The sequence below is a fragment of the Haemaphysalis longicornis genome, unplaced genomic scaffold (genome assembly GCF_048455015.1).
Source record: "Haemaphysalis longicornis isolate Haplotype H1 unplaced genomic scaffold, Haemaphysalis longicornis Haplotype H1 scaffold_1, whole genome shotgun sequence".
Lineage (NCBI taxonomy): Eukaryota > Metazoa > Arthropoda > Arachnida > Ixodida > Ixodidae > Haemaphysalis > Haemaphysalis longicornis.
The window spans coordinates 406,515,840-406,542,207 of record NW_027526203.1 but is presented as its reverse complement, the minus strand read 5'-3'; the positions used below and the strand labels follow the sequence as shown (position 1 = coordinate 406,542,207).

At 50.0% G+C, this 26,368-nt stretch overlaps 1 protein-coding gene across 4 annotated transcripts in view; it reads left to right on the top strand.

Moving 5' to 3' along the window:
- LOC144155461 (uncharacterized) overlaps positions 1-26,368 on the top strand; it is a 112,907-nt gene that overhangs the window by 53,174 nt on the left and 33,365 nt on the right. The window contains exon 2 of one of the 4 annotated variants that reach the window (XM_077686915.1): positions 18,808-18,922. The exons of the other annotated variants lie outside the window; for them this stretch is intronic. The gene's annotated coding sequence lies outside the window, so the exon portion shown is untranslated. The remainder of the gene's footprint in view (positions 1-18,807; positions 18,923-26,368) is intronic. 4 annotated transcript variants of the gene reach the window in all.

Genomic DNA, 26,368 nt, shown 5'->3' with positions numbered 1-26,368 from the left:
CTATGGGACGACTGGCGGTTCCTCGGGAAAGTCCGGTATATCCAGCAAGTCAGAATTTTCGGAGTACGAAAAAACGGTAGGCTACTGTATACGTAACAGCCAGTGGCAAAACAGCGATTATTAATGCATTCTTGGTCATTCATTGGTCAATTGCACGTGTATTTTCTACACCTGCCCTCAGGCGACAGCACCTCCCCCGGAAGAGCTTCGCAGGGGCGGCTTGGAGGGGTGGGGCATGATGACCGACTTTGCCTGGGACCGCCATGACGTCAAAAAAACCCGTTATGATTGGCTTCCAAGCTTTGCGACGAAAGGGAAAGCCAATGAGAGGGGGCACTCAAAAGATGGCGACGATCGTGTAAAATTGAAAATAGGGCCCCAGCTTGCTCTGGGCACATTGTGACATGCTCTTTGAAGGAGCCATGAAGAGAAAACACAAGTTTGGTTCGTTCAAAAGAAAATCATACTGACACTACTTTTAACGTAAACTTCGCTCTAAAAAGCTACATAATTAGGAAAAAAAAGGGAATGTCCATGCGACCCACTACCTCATTTCCCGCAACAGAACCAGCCAGCTCTGCGATTGGCGGAGGGCAGCAAAAGCAAACGCAAATTGGGCAGAGCTTATAAGCTTGCCGAACGAGCTATTTGCGCTTAAATTTAGGGCACATTCTTTTCAAAGCCGCAAGAATGGTGGGACAAGCAGTGGAAGTTACGAAAGCACACGCAAACTTAGAAGTACCGATGCGTACTGCTGTTGGTACTGCGCGCACTATGCTTGGTTTAGCTGCACAGGACTGCGGGGCTTTGGGGTTGTCTCAGACGACACTGGTCGATTGACGCAAGCAACGGTGTCTTACGTGACCATATTTGTCGAGCGAGCACTATGATCACAAACTTGTATTTTGTCTTCATGGCTCCTTTAAAAGACTACAGACTCAAAATTTTTGTGTTACGCTTTTTTTCCTTCGCTGTTATGGGTACCTACCAGTCCACAAATAATAGAATGGCACATTAGACTGTCGGTTGCAGCGTAATTAGTTTATTACAGCCTCGTTTATTCGCGTCAGTTTCGGCTTTGCAAACCGAACACTGAGGCGGCCGCCATAACAGGAGGACGCTCGTGACGTCACCGTTCTTGTCGCACTGGTCTGGACGCGCGCGCGCGCGAGCGCTCGTGCGCCCCCACCATATCCACGCGCGTGGCAGCATGGCGTCAATCCCAAATACATGGCGTGGTACACATGTCGGAACAGTACGCGCCAACCGCAGCCAGCGCGTTTGGCACGTCACGGCGTCCCTCACATCGGCATTTTGGAGCCAGGAGGAGTAGATGGTGCCATGTTGATGCCGATTGCGAAAGGGTGTCCGTTCTGAGCTTTCTCGTGCGCGCTGATATTAAAATGAATTTAAAATATGTTATACTGAACGGTTACTGTTGAAACTTGCTGGGAGATATCTATCTACAAAGGAAGTCTTGACATAGTTATCTCACCTTTGAAATTTGGCGTCAGTACTCGTTTAACGCCACAAAAAAGTGGAAGGGAAACGGGAGATAGAAATGCCAGCCTTGGTTTGTACTTCCCCGCAAACAAGGCGTCGTTGGCCTTCAAACTAAAGCCGAGAAAGGTACGACACTAGTGATATTACAGTTAACATCAGTTTCCTTTAAAGTCTTTTTACCAATTCTTTCGAAGGAGGAAATAACCTTGAACGCTCAAATCGAATATTTAACGCCCACATGATAACTTGGACGTGTGCCAAGTTTTTGCGCTACAAAACAAAGTCGAGACTCCGGAAAATCCCGCAGATTTCGCAATGGTTGGCAAGCGTGCACGCTAGTGTATTTAAGTTGTCACTAGGAAGATGACCCCGAGATGGTCATCCAAACCTCCGAGATGCTATCGGTAGCCCCCCAGTCTGCCATCGCAGTGGGCTACCGGCCAGACCACTGCGCCTGAATCTTACCGGCTCACCCGTGCAGATGCACAGGGCTCGTGAACTTGCGACCATCTCTTCCGCCACGTTTATTTCTCAAGTCCCGTCATGGGTGGATTGGTAGGGATGCGTTTTATTTCAGCAAGCTTCTTTCTTTTGCGTTACAGAAAAACTGCATTTGACAGATAACGTATACGCCGGAGTCTGCAACAAAAAAAATTTCTTTACCACATGTTAAATCTAAACGCACATTACCTAGGCATCAATATAAGCAGCTAAAATAGACCGCTTCACATTACTTTAGCACTTTACGTGGCGTGCTTAAATACCGGCCTCATCGGCTTGTCGTCCCTTTTCGCTCAAGCAAACCTTCATGCGCTGGTGACGTCACGCCATGGGGCTGCGTTTTTTTTTAATCGATTAGCTCGGTACTATCTAGACACTATGTGATTTCGCACATTCCCACGTTATACGGACCCTGCGCAATTCCCACGTTATACGGCCGCTGTACAATGGGCTGAGACCGGCAAAAGGCAAACGCAAGCTAGGCAGGGTTTATAAAAGCTTGCAGAACGAGTTATTTGAGCTTAATTTGGAGGCGAAGAGCGAAAACGCCCGTGTGTTCGAGATTTCGGCGCACGTTAATAATCCCCAGGTGGTCAAAATTAGTCCGGAACCCTCCACTACGGCGCACCTCTTCGCCTGTGTAGCGTCGGGGCATCGAACCTTATAATCAATCCATATTTGCGCTTAAATTTAAAGCATATTCTTTTTACACCACTAAGATTGGTGGGGTAAACAACGGAAGTTACGAACGCACACGTAAACATAGAAGCACCAGTGCGTACTGCGCGCACTATGCTGGCCATAGCGGCACTGCAGTCCGGCGCATTGAGCTTACACTGCCCAACTGGCATAAGTTACAATGTCTTCTGAGAGCCATACTGTCTTCTGTGACTGTTTTTCGCTCATACCCATTGTTTCACGAAACGATTACTATCAACCGTAATAAAAATTAGCCAGGGACAAACCCGCTCAAAAACAAAGCTAGTGCTGACAGCGGTCCTGAGCAGTATCGTATCGCCATCTATAGGAGGACTGGCGGTAAACAAAGCGTTTCGCCGTTCGCTGCAGCCCTAGTCAGCATACTGACGACCATCCATAGTCTTGCGCTTAACTTCCGACTATGCATGCGTGTGAATATACGTCCATCTGCAAGGCAGTGCTCATGCACGGCCCTTAGCGGCAAGCCATTGTAAAATGGACCTTGTCAGACGCGACAGGTTGGGCCCGCAACTGGCTTTGTGCTCAGTGGTGTTGAAATGCTCAACGGAAGAAATATACAGCGTCGCTGGACTGGGCAGACGTCCGATTTAATGGCAGGCTGCGCTCTCAACGTATGGAAAACTATAGCTCACGCGTGGAGTTTGCGAGCGTGGCAGGCTGGCAGCCCGAAGACGCCGCATGTACCGGAGGCTGTGCGCTCCGTAGTTCGCATTTCTTTGTATCCTTCCTGCACCAGCGAGTGCAAGGCGCAGCGCCAGGTGACACCGGACCTGCACGAGGCAACGTGAGAGTGGCGGAAGCGGCGGCTGTCTCTTTGATCCTATGACGCTCGGTGGAAGACATCCGCCATGTAACCGTCTGCTGCCAAGAAAAGAACGAGCTGTATTCAGCGTCGAGCGCCATTGCGCATCACACGACGATCACTGACTGATTGCTCCAGTTTCTCGGGTGGCGCCTGCAGCTGTCGCCTCATTTCGTTTTCGTTTGCGGATGCGCAAACGGGGCGAACTTGTGCATTCACAAAATCAGGGGTTAGACTGGTTAGTTTAGCAGTATTTAATTTTCCAACGTATTTTTCCGTTAACCATGATTTTGAAATTGTTGTCTTGTTGCGGCATTCGCGTCATATCGCATGAAGGCATAATGAGGCAACATCGTGTTGCTCTGACCTCGTGGAGTCAACCGTCACCTGTGATGGGGTGTGCTAAAGGTCAGAGGTTTTGACTCCAGGCAAATAATGAGGTGATCTCACTCTCAGGTTGAGTGAAGAGGATAGATAAGTGCGCCTTATTTTCCTCGCGAACATATTTGTAATTTTGAAATTTTCATTGTGGATGACACATGTTTATAGAAACCTGTAAATATGCGCCACAAGGTTACCTATATTTACCCGTGATATTTTGACTTCGCTATATGCACTTCAAGCTATGCATAGCGGACCCTGGAACGGCATGTATGCTTAGGTATACTTTCTTCATACCAGCTTGAAATGGCATGACATGTCTTTAGCTGTATACGCAGCCCATCTTCAAATTGTTGTGTGTGCGGGGACACCGTTTAGGGAGAAAGCTTTAAGTACCGTATTCTGCGAAATAGCGCCGTTGTTGTCCGGTCAAGAAAAAACATGCGTGACCCGATGGGATTCAAACCCGGGTGAGCACAGTAGCAGCTCGGTGGTGGTGGTGGTGTTGGTGGCCCATAAAGTGGCGCATACCCACTCAGGGGGATTGGCCAAGAAGAGTTTTTTTTATTATTGTTATTATTAAAAAACCAGATAGGCAAAAAGGTGCAGTCGAAGAAAGAATTTAGTATGTATAGTTCATCTCACAAGCTAGCTGCAGCGCTGTGGAGGCTACATTGTTATCAATAGTGCGCCCACTGAGGGCGCCTAATCCGCCGTGAAGGGGGTCCTGAAAGGACACTCCCTTCTCCCCTCTCGGCAAGTGGCACCGCACGGCCCCGGCGCCTTTTGTCGCTTCCTTCGCGGTGAGTTAGGCGCCCTGAGGGGAACAACAATGTAGCCTCCACAGTGCTGCAGCTAGCTTGTGAGATGAACTATAGGTTGCAGACAGAAATAGAACAAGAAAGAGGGGCGAGAGAGCCTGATCAGAATCATTTTAACAAGGCAGACGAGCCGTCTCTGAAATGAAGGAATGAATGGCTTGACAGACATCCCCATGGCAGTAGCTGCGTGCCTCCTAAAGACAAAAGCGCTGGCAAGGTTAGTGGTATTCCAAGACGCCGCAGGGGAGCCTCCAGCAGCCTTCTCCGGTGATGCGAGAATCGGCGGCAAAAAAGGAAGAAATGCTCATCCGATTCAATTTCATGGCAGAAGTGGCACAAGGGTGAGGTTGCTAGATCTGCCCGGTATAGATACCTGTTAAGTGGGGGAACACCACAGCGAAACGAAGTCAGCGAAACTTCGCACGAGCGAGTTTGGCAGAGGCTTCTTTTCCACCGAAACCTGAGGTGTTCGAGTTCCGGGGAGGTGTGCAGCCCGTGATCGGACACGTCCTGGGCCAACAGGTATTGTCGATAACGGGCTAGCAACACGCAAGCTAACGGGGGAAGCACCTCCACAATAGGTAACGACAATGCCATTTTCGCTAACGTATCCGCGGCTTCATTAAGGGCTAATCCACAGTGGCCAGGCAGCCAGACAAGCCTAATTGCCCGCACATACGTGGGAACGAAGGAGTAAAAAGTTTTAAGCATGGGACTGACAGTTTCTGAAGAAAGGACCATGCACACGGAGAGGGAATCCGTGAGTATCATCACTGAAGATTGCGCCGAATCGAGTTTCAGAACAGCAAGAAGCAGCTCGGTGCTCTGCCGACTGTGCTATCTTTGCTTTTCTTCTTCTTCCGTGGTATTTAATTCAAATATAGAGAAACATTTACCGGGTGTTTCAGGAAAGACTTTAAACAAAAGTCTTCCTTGAAACACCCTGTATACAAGAACTACGTACAAATCTTGGAGCTTAATATACAGGGTGAAACGGGAAATTCGGCGAACAAAACATTGACAGCAATTCCCGCTAGTAAAGGGGAACACACCTGTGCAAAAGTGCTATGCCAGCGTTTTTTTTTTTTTTTCCCTTTATTGCAGGGAGAATACGCTCAAACATAACGACAGTACGAGCACACCACATAATCAAGCTGACAAGAGAAAACACTATAGGGCAAGCCAGCACGTTGCGAGTGCCAGAACAAAAGATGTCGTTGTTGTTATGGTGGTGTTCCTTTCTTTGCAGCACATGCTCACTTGGGGGATTGACCTGGAAGGGGAGCTTTGAGGGGTCAGTGTGCCTGCTTCACAAAATTCACAAAACTTTGAATTGGAAACGTAAAAGTGGAAGAATAGTGCGTGCCGCATGACGCCTGAGCTTGATGGCACGTGAGAAGAACAGGTACACACCAGCCGCGCAGAACCTGATTCTAGGGAGGCTGTGGCGCGTGCCAGTCTGCTTGCGGATTGATTGATTTATTCTAGGGTTTAACGCGCCGACGCAACGCAGGCGATGAGGCGCGCCGTAGTGGAGGGCTCCGGATTGATTTTGACCACCTGGCTATCTTTAACGTGCGCCGAAATCTCGCACATATGGGCGTTTCTGCTTTTCGCCTCCATTAGAAAAGCGGCCGCCGCGGCCGGGAATCGAACCCGCGACCTCGTGCTTAGCAGCACAACGCCTTAGCCACTGAGCCACCGCGGCGGGTCGAAGAAAGAGAAGCAAATACGATGCAGCAGTAAGGAAGTTGTTAATAAGTATCGCCAGACTTTCGCCTTCAAAGCACGTAAGCAAAGTGCCCCGAGGAATTTTGGTACAGGTTTGCTAAATAAATTGCTTTTGCCAGTTTGGAAGCTATCGTGATCCAACCGATTGCTTCCGAAGCGGTAAGGATAACAACTCGGCCATAATTCTGTTTTTTTTTTTTTTATGCGTGGACCATTTACGTGGCAGTTTGCAGACGTGCTCGCCGAGGACGATCACGGAGAAAAATTAACATTAACAAACGACAACGAAAAGCGAGAGAGCCTAGCTGCGAGTCCAATGGCCGCCGCTCGAGGCGGTACTGAAGCGTTCTGAAGACCAAGCAGGCAGACGTGTCCAAAATATATAACCACTGTAGGGGATCATTTTGCGCCGCTATCGTGCCAAGCCTGACTTCCAGCAAAACAGATGGTTGGTCTAAGCGACTCCACTTGCCGTTTCATAAGGCGATACCTTGCATGACCTATTTAATTCCATAACTAAAACACCATGGGGCACCCGATTAGCATTCTCAAAGCGGGAGACACGAATGGGGTACGGCCTAATAATGTCCATGTCATTTGAAAGCGAGACGGATAACATAAGGACACAAAGAAAGAAAAATTCCCTGGGGCACTTAAATCCGCTTGAATGCGTTGAATGCTAAAGCATTTTGCCTTCCGTGGAGCTTTATGCAGCTATGAAAGGCGCGCGATCATTCTGTGTTTTATTTATTTCTACTCTTGACACTTCTTCGTCCGTATTGTCACGAGAAGGCGCCTCGAACAATATTGATTGGTTGATGAATTCTTTTACTTGGAAGAGGAGGACCGAAGGTCGCTGTTGTGGGAACGGGGGATAGGGAAGGAAATCCGGTAGGGGGAATTGCAGCCCCTCAGCTGCAGTGGTCAGTTTCTTTCTGCGTGCGTGCGTGTAGCCAAAACAGTTGTATCGGTGTTGTGCAGTATTTCATTGATCCACTGCTATAAGCCGGGACGTTCTCGTACAACTCGGTGGAACGCAGGACGTTGGCTGCACGTTGACGGGACCACTGTGAATAAAATGTGCGCCCAACGAGGCGCATGGCCTCCCTGCACTGTGAAAACCGGGCTGCGCTGGCCGTCCGCAGGGCGCCTCCTCGCATACATTCGTCACGTCGCCGAGTCACGCAGTCCACGTCAGCCAGCTCTGGCGGAATTCACACTGGCTGCCCGCCTTCAGGATTCCTCTATGATGGATCTCCGCCGCCGCCGCCGCCGCCCGGTCATCTCCTCTCCGCCATCCGCCCTCCATCCCCGCGACTGGTTCGACCGCCTGGCTCTACCCCTCTCTCCTGCACCTAGTTCTGCTTTTAGCTCGCCCGAACGAATTTCTTCTCTCCCCCTGCAGTTTTCGTCCGTCCCATTCAGAGTGGCCGTCCCAACGGCCCTGGTAGTCAATAATAAGCCGCCCTCAGCTGCCTACGGTCAAAAAACTGCCCGCGTGTCTGCTTGCTTCGCGGCAAGTGAAGTCGAGATGCAACTGGGAGACGCGAGGAGTGACGGCGCGTGTCAGACTGAGTGCGCACGTGGCAGCGTAGTATGCTACTTTTATCTCATCCGCTGAAAAATATTTCTCGCACAAAACGACAAACACGAGCATTTTTTCGACCCGCACAGCACATAACGTATTTATTATGCGGTCGACAACGTAAGCGCCATGCTGGTGTGCTATCTTCACATTTTAACGCGTTCCTGAAGATTGCCGGGCCTTCCCAAATGTATATATTTTGTACGTGCGTCCTTAGTCGTGCTCAAACCAACGGCTTACGGTTTCGGAAGCGGAAGCAGTAACCACTTCACCGTGACTTTTTGCTTCCTATATTAGGAGGAAATAAAACAGTATATATGGTGAACTATATTTACAGGAACTGTTTACGAATAAACATGCGACCGACAGAGGTTACGTAGTTTTAGGAAAAACAAGCTCACGCGAACTTGAACAATTCAAGATGTAAAAACAAAAACGAGAAGTAGGAAAAAAAAAAAAACAGCAGGAAAATAAAACGACCACATGGGCACTTTTGTCTTTATACTTCCTGTTTCATAAGTGCGTGTTATTGCCAGCTACTGGACATATATCTGTTATATTTTTTTTTTCGGAGATTTGTAGGGATTCTTCGGAGAAAATACAAAGCAATGGCAAGTGTTTGTTTCCGTGCAACGCTTTCATTTCCCGATTTTCCTAATCTTTTTTGGTCCGTATCAAGCTTGCGCAATGACGCATTCAGTTCGAACTTTACGAAACCGATTTTACGTACCTCTTGACTTTAAAAACAAGTGTTTGTTTCCCTGACCTGAGCTATATGGGTTAATGTGTTTATGAATTCGGTCCTACGAATTGGATTTGACGTTTAATCCTATTGTGCATTAGAGTCCAAGAAAAAATGAGCGGCAAGAACAGGAGTGCAAAAATCCTATAGTTCATCTCACAAGCTAGCTGCAGCACTGTGGAGGCTACATTGTTATCAATAGTGCGCCCACTGAGGGCGCCTAATCCGCCGTGAAGGGGGTCCTGAAAGGACACTCCCTTCTCCCCTCTCGGCAAGTGGCACCGCACGGCCCCGGCGCCTTTTGTCGCTTCCTTCGCGGTGAGTTAGGCGCCCTGAGGGGGACAACAATGTAGCCTCCACAGTGCTGCAGCTAGCTTGTGAGATGAACTATAGGAACCCTAAGCACTTCTTATGGGTTGTGAATTCGAAAGCATCAGTGTCTAGTTGAATGCCAGAGACGCTTTGCTTCCGTCTCGCGTTGTCGAAGGGCTTTGTAATGTTGCCGCTTGATACACGTTGCTTTGGGATCTGCCCGAGCGCTTCCAGATTGCTTCGATCTTCCTTGTACTCGTTGTGCCGCTTCTCGTACGTCTTGCCGCACTGTAGTATAGGAGAGTTAACGACGTTTGTGAATTTCGCTGCTTGTGCGATGCCTTTTGCCTTTTTTGGCTTCGCTATCCTGCTCCCTTCATGTGCAGTTGACTAGCGTGGGTTGCCACCTAAGTTTCACCCCGTGCTATGGAACGCCTCGTGCAACGAAACCTTCTCCGCGCCCTCTCTCCCCCGACCGCTATTTCGGTTCACAGAAATTTTCCAGCTCGCCCGGGGCGTGGTCAGAGCCACGCCCCGGGCGAGAGCCGGGTCAGAGCCGGGGGCGTGGTCAGAGCGCGTTTGGCAGAGAACGGACCACGGAGTAAGATAAAACAGACGCTCGCCGCCTTATCAGCAGTGCGCTTTCGCTCTACGTGTCGTGGGCCGCTCAAATCGACTTATCATTTTGTGAGTGGTGAAAAAATTTGGTGCGAACGGGCATGCTGCTACTGCGTTCCTGCCTGCCGGTCTGGCTACAGAGCAGAAGCGGCCGCCCGATGCCCTCCGATCTGCGTTGGCGCCCCTCGCTGTCGCCTTTGTCCCCGTACGAAATTTGGCCGGGAGTTTCATGACCAGAGAAGCATTGAAGGACTCTGGTAGTACAAAGGGCGATCTGGACGCAGCTTTAACTAACTGCAACGTTCGCTTAGTCAGCAGACTGCAGTTTGAGAGACGTATTTTACTGCAGCGTGTCCGAATGATCTCCAGCATCTGTCAAGAGCGTGGTTATTAGAATCAAGAGATTAAAAAAATGTGGCATTTTGTCAGTATGTCAAAATTACCCGGAGACGCAGCCGATTTTTTTTCCGAGAAATTAAATGTGATGCCTGAGCTTAATTCCCCTTAAATGATTTATTCTTTATGGGTAGTCTGCGTTCATTGAAACATTTCACAATTCCAACTTCTCTCCACGGAATGTTACCCGCAATGGCTACTTTTCCTCACTGGATGGATCGCAGGTCGTCCAATAAGTTATCTTGATCAGTGATCACACACCGTTTGAGTCCAGGGTCAGGTACCCTAGAGTTGAGCTCAGAATCGGAAACGACGTCTCCACCTTCCAGGATGGCGCGCTAACTTCACTGCACTTCAAAAACTGCCTCTTAAAATCCACGTTGTGCTGCATGATCATAGACGTAAGCAGAACAAGGTAGTCACTAAATGCGGTTGCCGCCGCCATTATGCTGTCTTGCGCTTTGGGCGAAGAAGAGAACAAGTTGCTCACCAGACCTGACTTGCCTCGCGGTGATTCGTCCAGCGTGTCCACAGCAGACATCATAGTGATCAGCTGAAAGACTGAATCGCCCGGGTCGGCCGCGACGTATAGGGAGGTACGAGTAATGCTAGGGAGCTGGCACAGAATAAAAACAAACAAACAATGGTATTGCCCGTCAAGCTGTACAGGTGCAAGTATTTAACCTTCCTGCAAAATCACAGCGGGAAAAAAGGCTCGTCCGGAATCATGCTGACGTCGATTTCGATGTGGTGCAGTGTCTCGCAGAAGCTCAAGATAAATGGAATTGCTCTTCCTCCAGAACAAGACGGGGCAACTTGAAGCAGTGCAGTAAGGGTGGCGTACCGAGCTGCCCTTCCAGCCACCGTTGCCCGCACTCGAGGATCACGCACAGCGACCTGAGTTGCTGGAAACCGTGGAGAGCTTTTGCCACGCTGATCTCGTTTTCCTTTATAACGACCTCGATTTCTAACGCTTCGAGGCGCGGGCAGCTCTCCGACACGTGCCACAAATCGGCGGTGGTGATTACATTCACTGCTAAAATATGGGGGTGTTGGGGGCTCCCAAGATAGTCCCAGCTTTCGTTGCGGGAAACGTGCTCTGAGTTTATCTCCAGGATTTCAAGCGGAGGGCAGCTGCGACACATAGCTGCTGCAGAACGTCGTCGCCAATTGCCACGTCGTCCGATGTTATGATCCTCCTGAGAGAGGGCAGCGTCTCGAAGATGTGGACGTTGGTCGCAGCGAGCCCGTGCTGGCCGTAGAGCACGATGGTCGTGAGGGACTTGCAGTGTTCGACAATGCCCGGCATGTCACGACGAGAGGTCGCGCTTCCAGGAATCACCATGTGCTTCAAATGCCGCAATCCCGTCGACGCTGTAGCCCGGTGTCGAAGTCTGCAGCTTCTGCGGTGATTTATAGCGTGAGCAGCACCGTGGCGCGTTCCAGGATCTCTCGCGTTTGCTGCGGGCTGTCACCGTGGCCGGAGGGGACGCACATCATGGTGTACGGAGAAGGGCCGCAGGGCGGCTTCATCCATCGCTACGACACGCGGGCAATTACTTCGAGAAAGGGCGCAGGTAGATACGAAAATATTTTGAGAACCACCTCGGGAGGTAAGTCGTCGAATTCCATCGCGGTGGGCGATGGGCAGTGGGCGTGCTGCATGCGGTGGGCATGCTCCGTCTTCTTTTTCCTCTGTCTTCTGACGGCGCCCGTCGTGTTTTTCGTGAAATTACACGCGGATTGATGATGACGATGATGCCGCATTTTTTCGCCACAAACAAACCAACGTAGTTTGGCAACGGCTTTTGGTTACATCATATCAGTATTCGTAGGGAGGGGTGTAGTAGTAAAGTCCTTTATTGGAAAAGGGAAGGCTGGTTGGCCAGGAGGGGGAAATGGAAATCAGAAAAAGTTTGCAGGTATGGACGAAATACGGAGCGCTCAATTTTAAGTGCGAATGCACTGTATAAGCGACCCCAAACCTTCCACCGCCGGCGGCGGCGTCCGCAGTCCTCCTCTCTATATAAAAAAAAACAGCATTCGGCGCCAGGTTTCGATCCGAGGACTTTGCGGCCGCAGCGCGACGCTCTACCGACTAAGCCACAGACGCGACGCTGATATCAGTGTTAGCAATGCGCCTTATATCTTTAACGCATTCAAACTACGTCGTCAGCGGCGTGCGTTGGCGACTCAGCGGCGTTATAGCGGCTTGATAACTGCGTGGTGTACACGTGATACTACAAACCCGATGGAAGAGATGGAAGAGAAGGCGGCGAGGCGGTGGGCTGCGGGGGCCGAGCGCAAGCGCCGCAAGCGGGCCGACAACCGTGCATTCGCACTTTCACATTCTCCCCCTCGGGGAAATGCGGGGGAATTTTTTTCAGGTTCTTCTCCTCTGAGTGGTCGCAGAACAATTTCTCATCCTTTAGTCGATGCGTGATCCCGTTACCAAATACGCGTAGGTGTGGCACAGTGCGCGCCATAGTGTCGTGCCTAAAACGTACGCATAGCCCTTCGGCCACCAGTCAAGGGCAATTGAGGTTCGTTCCCCTGGCGTTTGCGCATGGAACGAAGGACCGGAAATGCAATAAGCGTTATTAGCTGAAACGCTGTGAAAGGACGCTTTTCCGACTTTTTTTTACGGCATGGTTCCACAGACAAGACATGGTGTAAGCAAAACAATTCTAATCACGTATTATGTTGCTATACGAGGAGGCGTAGCGCTACTTTGAATATGTGCGAGGCACATTGCTCGCGGAAATCTTTTCCGCTAACTGCAGACAAGCCGTAGTTCTGGCCGAGCTGCGAGTACTGCGCCAATCTGTCATTTTGCGTTGTCGTGTTAGCTAGGGTATTCAGCAAAGTTGTAACTATAGAGTGCCTCTGTTTAAAATTACCGCCACGAGCGCACCTCCGGTGGTGTATCCTGATCCGACATTTTAAAAAAGTGCTTTTTGAAGCAATTTTCATTTAATTTTGGAAATCATCGTAAAACGTAAATGAATTTAGTTAGACAATGTCCCATCTTCGTCTTCATTCCTATTCAACAGAATTGACACACTCCCTTGTGCCATCTCTGCTAAGAAGTGTAAGCTCTGCAATATTTCTTCCTTTCTTGCCGCTGGTTCTCTGGTTCCCGGAGAAGGAAGCTCGGAGGAAGGAAGCTGCGACGCCTAGGACTGTCATTGTCTCTTCCTGTGCTTTTCTCTTTTGAGGGCAAAGCTGTGCCGCCGTTAATACGTACATTGTGCAGTTCTGCAGCGATCGCAGTAAGCATGTGGGCCTGCAGAAATTTTCCCAGCAGGGAAGGGAAAGTAAGGGGTTAGGGGTAACTGTTTTTGGGGTATTCATAGAGAAGGCAGATAAAAAGTTAAGGGCGGAAGTGTTCATATAGAGGGTGGTGCGAAGATACTGAACACTTAAAATTTTTTTTTCCTGAATGAACCTCTGTTCGCGCTGAAACTTCACACGAAGGTCGTATTTTGTGGTCTATTTTGTTTGACACCGGAAACAACGACAGTACTTACCTAGTTGTTCTGAAAATAAATAAAAACGATTTTCGCCTATGGGAAAATGGCGGCTGAGTTGATCTTGGAACGACGGCGCCATATGGGGTATTCAGAGCGAAACGCACGTTTGGGATTCACGGTACGAAGGAGCCAAATGGTGTAGCAGATGATCAGAAAATGTGAAAGCAGGTTTTCTGATCGTCTGCTAGCTCATTTGGCTCCTTCCTAGGTGCATTTTCTGATCGTCTGCTCCACCATTTGGCTGCTTCATACCGTGAATCTCAAACGTGCGTTTCGCTCTGCATACCCCGGGTGGCGCCGTCGTTACAAGATCAACTTGCGCTGGCTCGCACGTATAAAACAGCCGCCATTTTCCCATAGGCAAAAATCGTTTTTATTTATTTTCAGAATTTCACCAGGTAAGTACCGTCGTTGTTCCCGGTGTCAAACAAGATAGATCACAAAATGCGACCTTCGTGTGAAGTTTGAGCGCGGACAGAGCGGCGGTTCGCCCAGGAAATTTTTTTTAAAGTGTTCCAATTATCGTCGCACCACCCTGTATGGTGGCGGATTACCAAGCGAAGCTGTTTCGGTTTCATTAGGTTGCGCACAAACACAAAACAAGAAGTCCGAGGACACTTCAGCACTCCTTCTGGGCTGCGAATGCGAATGAATGTCCAGTCGAACGCCTGAGACGCCTATTGCTTCCGGCACACATTGTTGAAAGGCCTAGTATTCTTGCCGCTTGAGACGGCTTGCTATGCGATCCGCCTTAACGCTTTCGAATGGCTTCGATCTGTATCCTACTCGTTGCACCGCTGTTCGTTCATGCCGCCGCATAATGGGAGAGTTGACGACGATGGGGAATTTCGCGGGCTTGTTCTTCCGCTCTTCCAGGCTATTCTATTATCAAGCGAAGCGTTTCGTTGTAAGTGCCTCCCCACGTAACCGGTAGTCACGGCATGAGTGGCATGCGCCCAGCAGCATGGGTTTCTTGCTGTATAGGAATCTTGCGCTAGCGTCCATGCGGCTCATATCAAGGCCGTGTGTGTCGTCATGGGCCGCTATTATGCCTCACGCTCGCCTTAGTTCGATTCCCGGCCACGCGGGTTCGATTCCCGGCCGCGGCGGCCGCTTTTCTGATGGAGGCGAAAAGCGAAAACGCCCGCGTGTTCGAGATTTCGCCGCACATTAAAGATCCCCAGGGGGTCAAAATTAATCACTCTACTACGGCGCGCCTCATCGCCTGTGTAGCGTCGGCGCGTAAAACCTCATAATCAAATCAGATCAAATCAACAGAGCGCTGAATTGGGATACTTAAAGCAACGAAGGTAAACAAACGCGATACAAAGATTGCGTGCTGCCAGTTAAGCGCTCACCGTTCGTTCGCATTTTTGCTAGCGTTGTCGCTATTCTCGAGGGGCGGCTCCGGTCTTTTCGGTACAGGACGTTTCGGTACAGGGCGTTTCGGTACGGTCTTTTCGGTGCACGGGCGTTTCGGTACACGGTCGTTTCGGGACACGGGCGTTTCGGGACACGGGCGTTTCGGTACAGGACATTTCGGTACAGGGCGGTTCGGTACAGGTCGTTTCGTTTCGGCGAACGCTTTAGGCTGCGGGCGTTGTTTACGGGGTGGTTACAAGCACGGAATTTGTACCTATTTATTTACAGATGTCCTTGTTCGAAAATCCGCGTTATTTTAGGCCAGCAGTTGGTTATGCAGTCTTCCCAAAAAAACCTCTGTTGATTTGTTAAATATTAGCTGCGATATTTGTAGCATTCAGACAACCTATAAGTGTTCATTATTTTGTTTCTTAGCGACCTATTATCACCAGAATGTTATATAACAAATCAGTGACAGTATCATCGTGTTTTTTCACTCGTTTGTTTGACGACTTATTATCACCAGTTTATTTTTTCGAAAATCAGTGAGGTAAATATATATATTTTTTTTTTGCACTTTGCGGAGACCCTTCGACAACGGCTTCGGGAATGAGTCCCACCGCACGGGGAAGGAACCTGTCCCTTTATAACGTAATGACGAAGTTTCAATTTCTTGTGTTTCTGCATTTGTGTGCGTTGCTTTCTTCTGATAACGCAAGCACTTGAGGTGTTATTAGCAATGCATTACGGAAGGCACCTATCGTACCTTGCGGCACGCTTCCGTCCCGACTTATTCGTAGTTAGCAGGGACTGCGGCGGGTTTATTGTGTTTGTGAATCAAATTTGGAAATGCTGTGTAATGACGTTGAAAGCACTCTGTAATGTTTTATGCAGCATACATACAGTTATTCATCTTCGCAAGGACTGCTCATCTGTAATTCTTGGCGTTTTACTAATATGGTCGTGACCTGAGACCAATGTCACCTGCTGCTCCCCATAATCAGTACTTTTTTGAGCCGCACACCGTTAAAATGATGTTCGCAGAAGCAGGTGTCGACACGACATTATACATGGCATATATATATAAAAAAAAACAAGGGCCGACTGCAACAGGCATGCTGCAAGTTAAAATGAGCCGCTGCAACTCAAATCGCGTGGGATGATGTAAGTGAAAAACCCAGTGTAACACTTTAGCGCTACTATTCCGACGGATGATGTTTCTAACTGCACTGTTAAACCATTTCATTCTTATTTATAAGATAGGTGTTTACTTAGTTTAACAGCCCGGAAGAGCGCTTAGTGCGTAAGAAATATTTCCCGCAGCAAACATGCACGTCAAAGCAGCGTCCCCGAATAGGAGCCACATTGGATCGTGGCTCATTGGTACCTCTGAAGTTTACATACGGTACTTTTGTGACAAATAACTTCACTACTCAGAACAAAATTTAAAAGAATGTCTAAGTAATTGAATAATCGATTCAAAGAACATTTATGCGAAAAGTAAACAAATGAAACAGGATCGAGGAACTATCCTCAACAAATATTTACAGGAGAAATCGCTTGAAAAGTATGCGGATTCGTAAGTAGGCGTTAAATAATCACAATAATAGCTCAGAAGCCGTCTTAAAAAAAATAGATTCTAGAGCTCCTGTGCAAAATAAAATCAAAACAAAAACAAAATAAAGAACTAACTGATATCTTCATGCAGCGAAAACTCCTTACACCCGTAATTTTTTTTATTCTGGACCAAAATTTTGGGCCGAAGGGGCTGCGGAATCCCAATGGAGGTTCCCCGTGGGGTCAGTCACCTGTCTTCCCAGAATTTCTCTGGACGCAGGAGGAGTGGTTGAGGAGCGTGCATGGCTTGCGGCGGAGCTTCCTAAAACGCTCGCCCGCTGACATTCGTGCCGCTAACCATTCGGGGTACCAAGGCATGGTTTTTTTCGCAGAATGCGCCGAAGCGCAAGCGATCACGGGGGCGAGGACGAGATGGGAAACGAGAGGGCGCAAATAAGAAATTCAGCCCCGCGAGAGGACGAATATTTAGGATTTCTTTTTTTATTGCAGTGTTCAACGCGCCGACACAACGCAGGCGATGAGGCGTGCCGTAGTGGAAAGCTCCGGATTAATTTTGACCACCTGGGGATCTTTAACGCACACCGAAATCTCGTACACACGGTCGTTTTTACTTTTCGCCTCCATCAGAAAAGCGGCCTCCGTGGCCGGGAATCGAACCCGCGACCTCATGCTCAGCAGCGCAACGCCTTAGCCACTGAGCCACCGCGGCGGGTAGAAAATACATGATGATATTGTCGCTAAAGTAACGAAGTAATGAACAAACTATACATTTTCTGGCTACGGTTACGCAAATAGGCATTTTTTGGCTATTTGGCAAGGCCGCATAAATTTCTACTGGCCTAAAATAATGCAGAAACACAAGCAACAGCAGTTGTAGTAAACAGGTTCGATTTGCGTGCTTGCAACTCCCATGTTAACAACGCGTGCGAATTTGGCCGCCTCAAACGCTCGCTCGAACTCGTTTTCGTACCGAAACGACCTGTACCGAACCGCCCTGTACCGAAATGTCCTGTACCGAAACGCCCGTGTCCCGAAACGTCCGTGTACCGAAAAGACCGTACCGAAACGCCCTGTACCAAACCGCCCTGTACCGAAAAGACCTAGACCCCTCGAGGGGAGGGTTCTTTTATTTTTATTTTTTTGCTCCTAATCTCACGACCACCGCTGCTACGCATGCGCCGAGCATCTTGCAAGAGAGCAGTCTGTCTTTATTTTTACCCAACCGCTCAAGCCGCTACCTCTCACTGAGGAGCAAGAGTCGCTCTTAATTATTAATTACCGTTCCCTTGTTTTTTGGCAGGGGTTTCTTCCAAGCGTGAGAATAATTAACAGTTACTCTGGCTAGTCAGTCAGCGGTAGCGGTTTGAGTGGTTGGGTAAAAAATCAAAATCAAGACAGACTGCTCTCTTGCTAGGTGCTCGGCGCATGCGCGTAAAGCAGGGAGTGAGATAAGGTGCAAAAGACCTCTCCCCCCTCCCCTCCTTAGGCAAAGCAAAAAATGAGGGCCTGAGCGCAAATTTCAACGACGAAAATGTGTTTCTTTTGTTATTGTTAACTCTGACATTTACAATACGCGGCTGTTTTTACACTTTTTGTGTGCAATATTAGAAAGATTGGAGCTAATTCGTGTGAGCTAAACCACAAATTGCACTGCGCTTCCACATAGCTGCACGTGCACGTCGCCGACCGCTTACGTGAAACTAGATGACGGATTGACGGTAAATTTACGAAGTCGAGCGTAAGGCCCTCTATTTGTAGTGGTTTCTGTTAAATAGCCCTTCGCACAGTGCCGCATTAGGGTGTTCTAACTTCACTCGAGCATGTTACCGTGGCCGCACGACTTGGCATGCATTGTTGCTGCAATGTTAGCAGCTGCACCGGCGCGCTCAGGTTCGCGGAACCACGCTCGCCGTGACATGACCTTGTGAAGCGAACGAACTAATATATATTGCCACCGAACGCGCAACGTGATTTTCACTGCACTCGCTGGCAACCATTGTCACCCCAAAATCAGGAACCGGGACATTCAAGGGACAGAAAAAATGTTCAATTATAACATGTGCACCGAAACTCGCGAATAAAGCGCCGAAATAACGAGGTACACGCAATCAGTTTCCTAATTAGCGCAACGTCTCGTTAATTTACTGTCGCCAGTTACCGGTGCCGTAGTGGTGCTGAGAGAAAAAAAAAAACATTTTTTATATTACTTTTTTTCTGTTCAGGTAAGCCACCTGATGAATACGGGCAACCTGGCAGCGCAGTAATACCTAGCGGTCGTGTAGGTGGGGTCCCGTCGGATGCCGCAAGCCCCCAGCTTCGTGTCAAGTAAAAGCGGGGGTAAGTGAGGGGGGATCGAGATGGAGGGGGATGATGTTGGTCCTTTCGTACTGATTACCCTGGGGATCGGTTTCAATTAGCCGCGTTCGAGGAGCCTATTGAGCGCCTTGCTGCGCCCTAGTATGCATTAATTACGAGCTGATTAGTCCGGTGTCATTTGGTCTCTATCCGGCGGCCGATCCGGCGGCCCGGCTCCCGGCATATTCACCCTGCTCTCTGCCGCGCGGCGCCTGCGAACGTTAGGAACCGCGGTTTCAGGCTATCCTTTCAGGCTTTCTCCTCTCTCACTCATCTGTCGTCGCCGCGTCCTCTCTCTCTCGCTCTAACACGTGCGCGCTCACACGCACGCACGCACCCGTGACCCTTCCTTTTTTTTCGTGGCTCGCAAAGAATGGCATAGCGCGGTTATTTTATAGATGGGATGTGTAATTACAATCGTTTTTCCTCTAGAAATAAGCCGAGGAAAGAAAGAAGCAGGAGAAGAAGGGGCCATAAGGAAGGAAGTTCGGGCACGTTGGCAGAAAAAAAAAATCGGAAATGAGCTTGCCGCGGCTGCGCGTATTCTTTTTTTTTTTTTTTTTTTGCCTCGGACGAGTGCAATCAATCTACGTTAAATATACCTGCCTCCGCCCGCAACCTTTCATTTGGTTGCGCCTAAAAAAAAAAAAACCAGACGAAGCAATAGCGCCACGTCGTAGATCCTGGAGCTTTCACATAGTTTCACGCGTCTAGAAGCGTGAATGTTTATGAATAAAACATCATATATCCTGCAAAGAGGCTTGCATGGATGAGGGGAAAAAAAGGAGAAGGCGGGGCGAAAACATTCCGTGGAGTAACTGTGGCCGTTTTGCGCATGTTTTTTGTCGATCGATGAAAAAAAAAGCGACGAAAAGAACGAAAAAAAATGTGGGGCACAATTTTATTAACGCGCGTTGAAAGCCGCAGTAAACTTCTCTTCTTTTTGTCTTTATAAGTGAAATGCGCATTGAGAGTTTTGAAGACTATAAATTGACAGGGCACATATTTATGAGGAGCTGTATAAATATTGCAGATCTTCTCCTGGATGTGGAAAAAGCAAGAAAATGATGAAGGGCAGACGTGGAAGTGCGAGGATTGCACCATCATTTCGTTCTACCAAGAGGGAGGGGAATGCCAGAAGAAAGCAAGACACACACACACACACGTGCACACACAAAAAGAGCGGCCCAGTCGATGAGAGCCGATGAATTTTGGGGGGTCATCAGCGAAGCGATATAAAAAGCGCGCAAAGCAGATAACTTGCGCCCCGCGCGTAATACATTCGCCCAAGGGTCGGGCAGCCGGGAATTTCGTTTACTCGCCCCTACCCCAGTCGTACTGCCGCGTCGTGTTCGCGCGTCCTCTGCCCGGTCATTTTGCTCTCATTCTGGAGCGGGCGCGAACCCGTGCCCGAGGGTTGGGCCTCGCAAGTGGCCCGCCGGCGCCCGCACGCGAGAACAAAAAGCAGCGGCGATGACTCCCTTCCCTCCCTATAGCTTCCCCTTGAAAGAGCAATCGCGCGCGTCGATCTTCCGCGGCGAGCGCAGGAGTGAGCATCATAACCCTGTTATTAGGCGCCGGAGGAAAAGTTTGATACCCCGCGGAGCGCGCGCGTGCAGTCACGCACGCGAGTCCGGGGTTTCGCTTTTCCGCCGCTTTCGGCGGGATTCTGCGGCGAGCGCTTTTTTAAATTGGGTTTGCAGAAAGAATCAAGGCCGCCGTCGGCGACGATTTCCGTCGCTGACAGGCGCGCAGCGTTGTGGCTTCCAGTCGAACGGGATAGTCGCGACGTCCTGTAATTGTCTTAATTACAGCCAGCGGCCGCAGAAATCTCCGCGCGCCACGAGGTCGATGATAGTACGGCAGCAGGCGTCGAGGAACGTGCTTGTTCCTCGACTCGGGGCTTTCTGTGTTGTTTGGTTACGCGCTTGTTGAAACAAAAACGGCGCGGTTGGAAGGCCTTCGTGCATGGTCGTTACCACCAGAGAGAGAGAGAGAGAGAGAGAGAGAGAGAGAGAGAGAGAGAGAGAGAGAGAGAGAGAGAGAGAGAGAGAGATGGGCTCTAGCGGCATCTTCCGCCAGTCGGACGAGTAGTTGCTGTGAGTCGGGTGAGAGCTGAGCAAGGCGGCCTCCACTTCCTCTTGAGTGCTGATGTTTAATAATCCATTGCGTGGATGAGGTTTCTGTGGGCATGCCCATATGATATGTTGTATGGCAGCTTTGTCTGCACACCACTTTCATCTGTCTGAATACTAGTCTGGGAAATATCGGTACCACACCTGAGAATGTGGGGATGCTCCCTTTTCTTCGCCAATTGTTTCCAGTCCTCCCCTACCAATTTTCAGCTCTGGGTACACCCTCGAATTCCCCTCTTACCTATCCCTAAAGCTCGCCACACCCATCTTCTTGTCTTTGCGAAAAGCTCAGATTGTCCATTTTCCTTAATTAAAACCATGCCCTGCACTCTACCTGAGTAAGCGCGAACTACGGAGAACACGGAAGGTTGCTGTCAGAAACCGCTGTTTTTTTTTTTTTTTGTAGTAATGACGTATGATGGAAAAGCGCGGACAGGATGGCTCATCTTTCATGCACGAGGCTGATGGTTGCAGCCGCTATTCGCAGCTGACAGTGTTTTTAATTGTGCGTAATTAATGACTGAGATAAATCAAACGGTCTAATGTTCAAACGACAAAATAAGGCTTTGAATCGTCGGATTACAAATTATGGAGAGTGTTTAGAAACACAAGTTGAGGTACTTTCAACAACATACGTAGCCGGTTAGTTCCAAAACAGTCTGTTATATGATCAAGCTCGATATATAGAGTCAGGTTTTGTCTGTTCGATCGAGGTAGGCAAATTTACAGCATGCTTCTAACCGCTACTTTACAATTTAACATAAATGGTTCATCGCAGCTCATCGGTCTTTGGTTGTGCGTGCGTAACACATTGCTTTGGCTGCAGCAGCTTCACAGCAGTACCTTCGCACCGTGCTTGTTCGCCCTTCAGGCATAGGAATGCTTGCGGCGGTGTGGTTTCGCCTACAGCCCTCCGAAGGGCCTGTGGTTTTGCACTAGCGCGGTAGCGACGCCGCCTTTGCTCGTGCTTTGTGGTTGTCATGAGAGGTGGGTGGAAGGCGCCTTTTCGGGTGCTGGCTCATTCAGCCGCAAAAGTTGTTGGCACGACGTGGAGTGGGCACTTCGGGTAAACACGTGATTCGGTGAAAGCAAATTGTCAGATACGAATTTTGTAAGCAGCATCCCCCTCCAGGTAGCTAACACCCCTCCATTGGACCGTTAACCTACCGCACCACAACCACACCACTGGCGTACGCAGGGAGGGGGGGGGGGGGGGGAGGGGGGGGAGGGGGGGGGGGGGGGGGCTCCGAAATGTTTGGGACGCAGGGAGATTTTCAAAGCTAGCTTTGAAAATCTCCACGAGCCATTTTTTTGTTTTTGGGTTTGTTTGTTTTTGTTGTTTGTGTTATAATTTATTAACTTTTGTTTGCTATTATAATTATTATTTGGTAATTTCTGTTTGTTATTATTTTCTCCGTTTTTTATGTACTCCCCCGTTCCCCGAGGCAAAATCCTGCGTACGCCACTGAACCACACCCTTAAATAATATCTGTGGGTCTGCTTCACCACAACTCACCTGAAAGCCGCTCGTTGCGATCAAAGGGATAAAGTCGGCCAATGTCGAAGCCCGTGCATGCAATTTGTCTCGAAGAATGTGGTCTGCACGGTGCCATTGAGCAATGCGTGACCTCTCATCGCAAATGCCATTTTTTAGCTCAATCGTATGCCCGGCCTGCCTCATTATTCGCCAAATACTGCACCATTTGGCCCACAGACTGATCATTCACATGCATTGTGGCGAATAATACCCATGGTTGGTTTTTCTGTGCGGGTAGGATTCATGCTGCCGGGAGAGGAAAATGCGAAGAGAGCCAGAACGAATCGAGCGACACGCCACTGAACACCTTTCCCACGAGATAGCTTTCCCACGACAAGCGTAATCTACATTGCCGTGGTTCCGAAAACGGTTGCGGCGTAGACTTGGGAGCTTTTCGAAATGCGAACCACTCTCTGTCCTACCCGCTACAGGCTTGGGTGCGATGTTCCATTTCTGTTAATTCAAAATAACGCAGGAATGGAGAGCATGAATGAGTTACCGCAATTCATTAACGGAATTGCGACAATTATCGGGACAAAATGTTTCTCCCGATCTACAGCTCGTCGTTGGGAGGCTTCAGGGCTGACTACAAAAGGCTCCAGCTCCGCTGCTCTAGCGTATTATGTCGATGTGACGCGCGCCGGCGTTTCCTCGTTTCACGTACGTCATCAGTAACCTCAACCGCCACGGCGGCGACTTCGTGCTCGACAGCAGTGTCCTTCGCCACCGGTAGCCGCTCTATGCTTCGATGCCAAGCGGACCGCAGCACGTGGCTCTGCCGGGCAGGAGGACAGCAGAATGGCTGAATGGACTCTACGGGCGGAGACGAGGCGCCTTGCTTGAGCCGCAAGATGCACCCGCGGTCAGCGCGGCGTAGCGGGAGGAGTGCCGCCGGTGGCGGACTCCAGCTGGGAGAATTTACGAAGCGGACCACCACCGGCGCGAGCACAGCGCGTGGGCCTCAAGCCGCCCGTTCTGGGAACCCGCGGCGGCGGGGCCTCAGCGAGGAGGTGCATTCCCGTGCCGCGACCTCTGCTCCTTCCGGTCGGCCGGCCTCTCGCATTGTGCGCGTTTTTTCGGCAGCCCCTCGTGGCGCTGCCGTCACCGATGGCCCCGCCGTAAATCAGGGGATGCGCCGTCGAGCTAACGGCTCCGCCGCCACAAGACGGGCCCCGTCGCCCAAGTACGCGCCGCATCCGGATGCCTGCCCGGCGAGCTTTTGTTCTGCGGAGCCCGTGCCTTTGTTCCGGTTCGGCAGAAACGACACACGCGGCGGCCGCCCCGGCGACTCACTCGGCCCAACCAAGACGAACGGCGCGCAGGCGGCCCCTGTGAGCCGCGAAGAATGCCCGTGGCACTCGTAAAACGAGCTCGCGTTCCGTGATGGCCAGTCTGTTGCAAGCGTGCTAAGCGCTGACAGCACCTCGTTACAGGTCCCGCCGCTCCTATACAGCTCTCGGCACGTTACGCGGCCCTGCACGCTTTTATACGACGCTCTCCCTCTCGGCACCCACCGGAGCGGCGGCATGGTTCTCGGGCAGCTGCGCTCCGAAGCGTTCCGTATTTTATGGAACACGACAACAGTTGCACGTACGTAGTGCCTTAGAGAGTTGGCAACTGCAGCATGCGGTCTCCCTGCCCTTGCATTTATCATCTCACCGCAGAGCACGTTTCTAAAGGGACCCTCAACAGGGGCGGATAAAAAAGTATAGGCTATAAGCGTTTCCCTTTCCTTCGCGCCTGGAAAGGACGGAGCGAAAGAGAAAACTTTAATGAGAGCTAAAGCAAGGCCGTCGGAAAGCAATACCATTCAAATGGCTCTCACACTTATTCTGCTTTGGATTTATTCCGTTGATCTTCATAGAGGTTATCTAACGCTCTTATCACTGCAATTGGCTGAAACGAAACGGCCTATGCGCCGCTCATAAAGCAGGTTAGCGCTAAATGGCGCATTTAACGTCAGCAAAAAGCGCGAGTGCTTGCAATAGACACGGGGAACAAGAGGAAGCCAGTGTTTCAGAGTGCCTTTAATTTGCTGATTTTAATTCTTAAAGCCGTCCCTATTTCTGTTTAACGCGCACGTTATCACCTGCACCCTAGAACTTAATTTAGGCAACATGCTATCACATTATATCTTCCTGTATGAGGCAAAAGACCGCCGTTTCTGCAGACTGGGAGCACTATTCGTCTGCTTAAAAATTCTGGGAGTTTCTACTGGGCTGTGAGGCGCCGTAGTGGAGGGCTCCGAATTAATTTTGACCACCTGGGGATCCTGAACGAGCAACGAAATCTCGATACACGGGCGGTTCGCTTTTCGCCTACGTCTGAAAAGCGGTCCCTGAGGCCAAGATCGAACCCGTGTCCTTTGACTGGCTACTTCTCAATGCTTTGCGTACCCCGTAACGGCAATGCTTGCAGAAATAAGAGAGTTTGAGCAGTCCGTCAGTTCCGTCGTGTACGTAGTTACAGTGTTGACCGGGACCCGTCTGGGCACTTGTGCATTGTCGCAGTAGGGGGATTAGTTCTGCGGGCTGGCCTTCGCTATGTCCGCAGTCCGTCTGTTCCGTTGTGTACTCTTTCTGCTAAAACTCTCTAATAGAGAGTTTTAGCAGTCCGTCTGTTCCGTCCTTTACGTAGTTACCGTGTTTACCGGGACCCGTCTGCGCCTGCGCGCGCGGGAGGGCGAGGAGGTGCACCCCACTGTGATGAATGCGCGGACATGGCGAAGGCCGGCCCGCGGAACTATTCCCCCTACCGCGACGAATGCACAAGTGCCCAGACGGGTCCGGCGGTCAACACGATAACTACGTACACGACGGAACAGACGGACTGCTAACTCTTTAATATAGAGCCGGAACGCCCCGGCTACCGAAGAACAGAGGCGCAAGCAAGCGATGAGGGCACTGACATCACATCGCCTCAATGGAGTGGAAGGGGAGAAGGCGCGGAGAGCTTTCGAATTCGCGTTACGGCGCGCGATGCACTATAAATTTCCACCTTTTTCTTCCCCCCCCCACCCCCACCTCTTCCTCAGTCCCGCTGAAGCTCACTTGTGGCGGATTCTACAAACACACACCTACAAACACATACATCTACACACACACCTACAAACACTCATAGGGCCTCCGCCGCGGCGGAGGCCCTATGGATCAACCACCCCTTCCTAATCCCCGAGACAATCTCTCTCTCTCTCTCTCTCTCTCTCTCTCTCTCTCTCTCTCTCTCTCTCTCTCTCTCTCTCTCTCTCTCTCTCTCTCTCTCTCTCTCTCTCTCTCACCTATTCTTGGTCGGAGTAAAACTGTTCGTTTAGGGCCAGACAACAGCGTTAAGGCGCATTTGACATTTTCGCTTGCTACATTAGAACCATTGCCCAAAAGTAATTCGAAATAATCTGCTTCATTTTGTACTGACCGGCGTGACATGTAACCAACAAGAAAATAACGGGTCACAGTTTTTTGGCGTGCTTACGTAATAATACGCGGGAGTTTTTTGTCTTTAGGAGTACTTAGAGTTCCTCTATATACCTACAGCTCCCTGCGGCAGCTATATAGAGGAACTCTGTATAGGAATACTGCATACCCGCCGTAGGGTTTCGGCTTTATTTCCTCCTGGTCAGGGCTGAGCAGGTCTAATAAGCGGCCAAGTCAGTACTTCCAACGCCTTCGAACGGGAGAGCCGTTACGGCCTAGGTAGGCGTACGTAGCATTGAGCTCTTGGTAGAGATCCTTCGCGGCATCGCGCGCGAGGGGTCCGGAA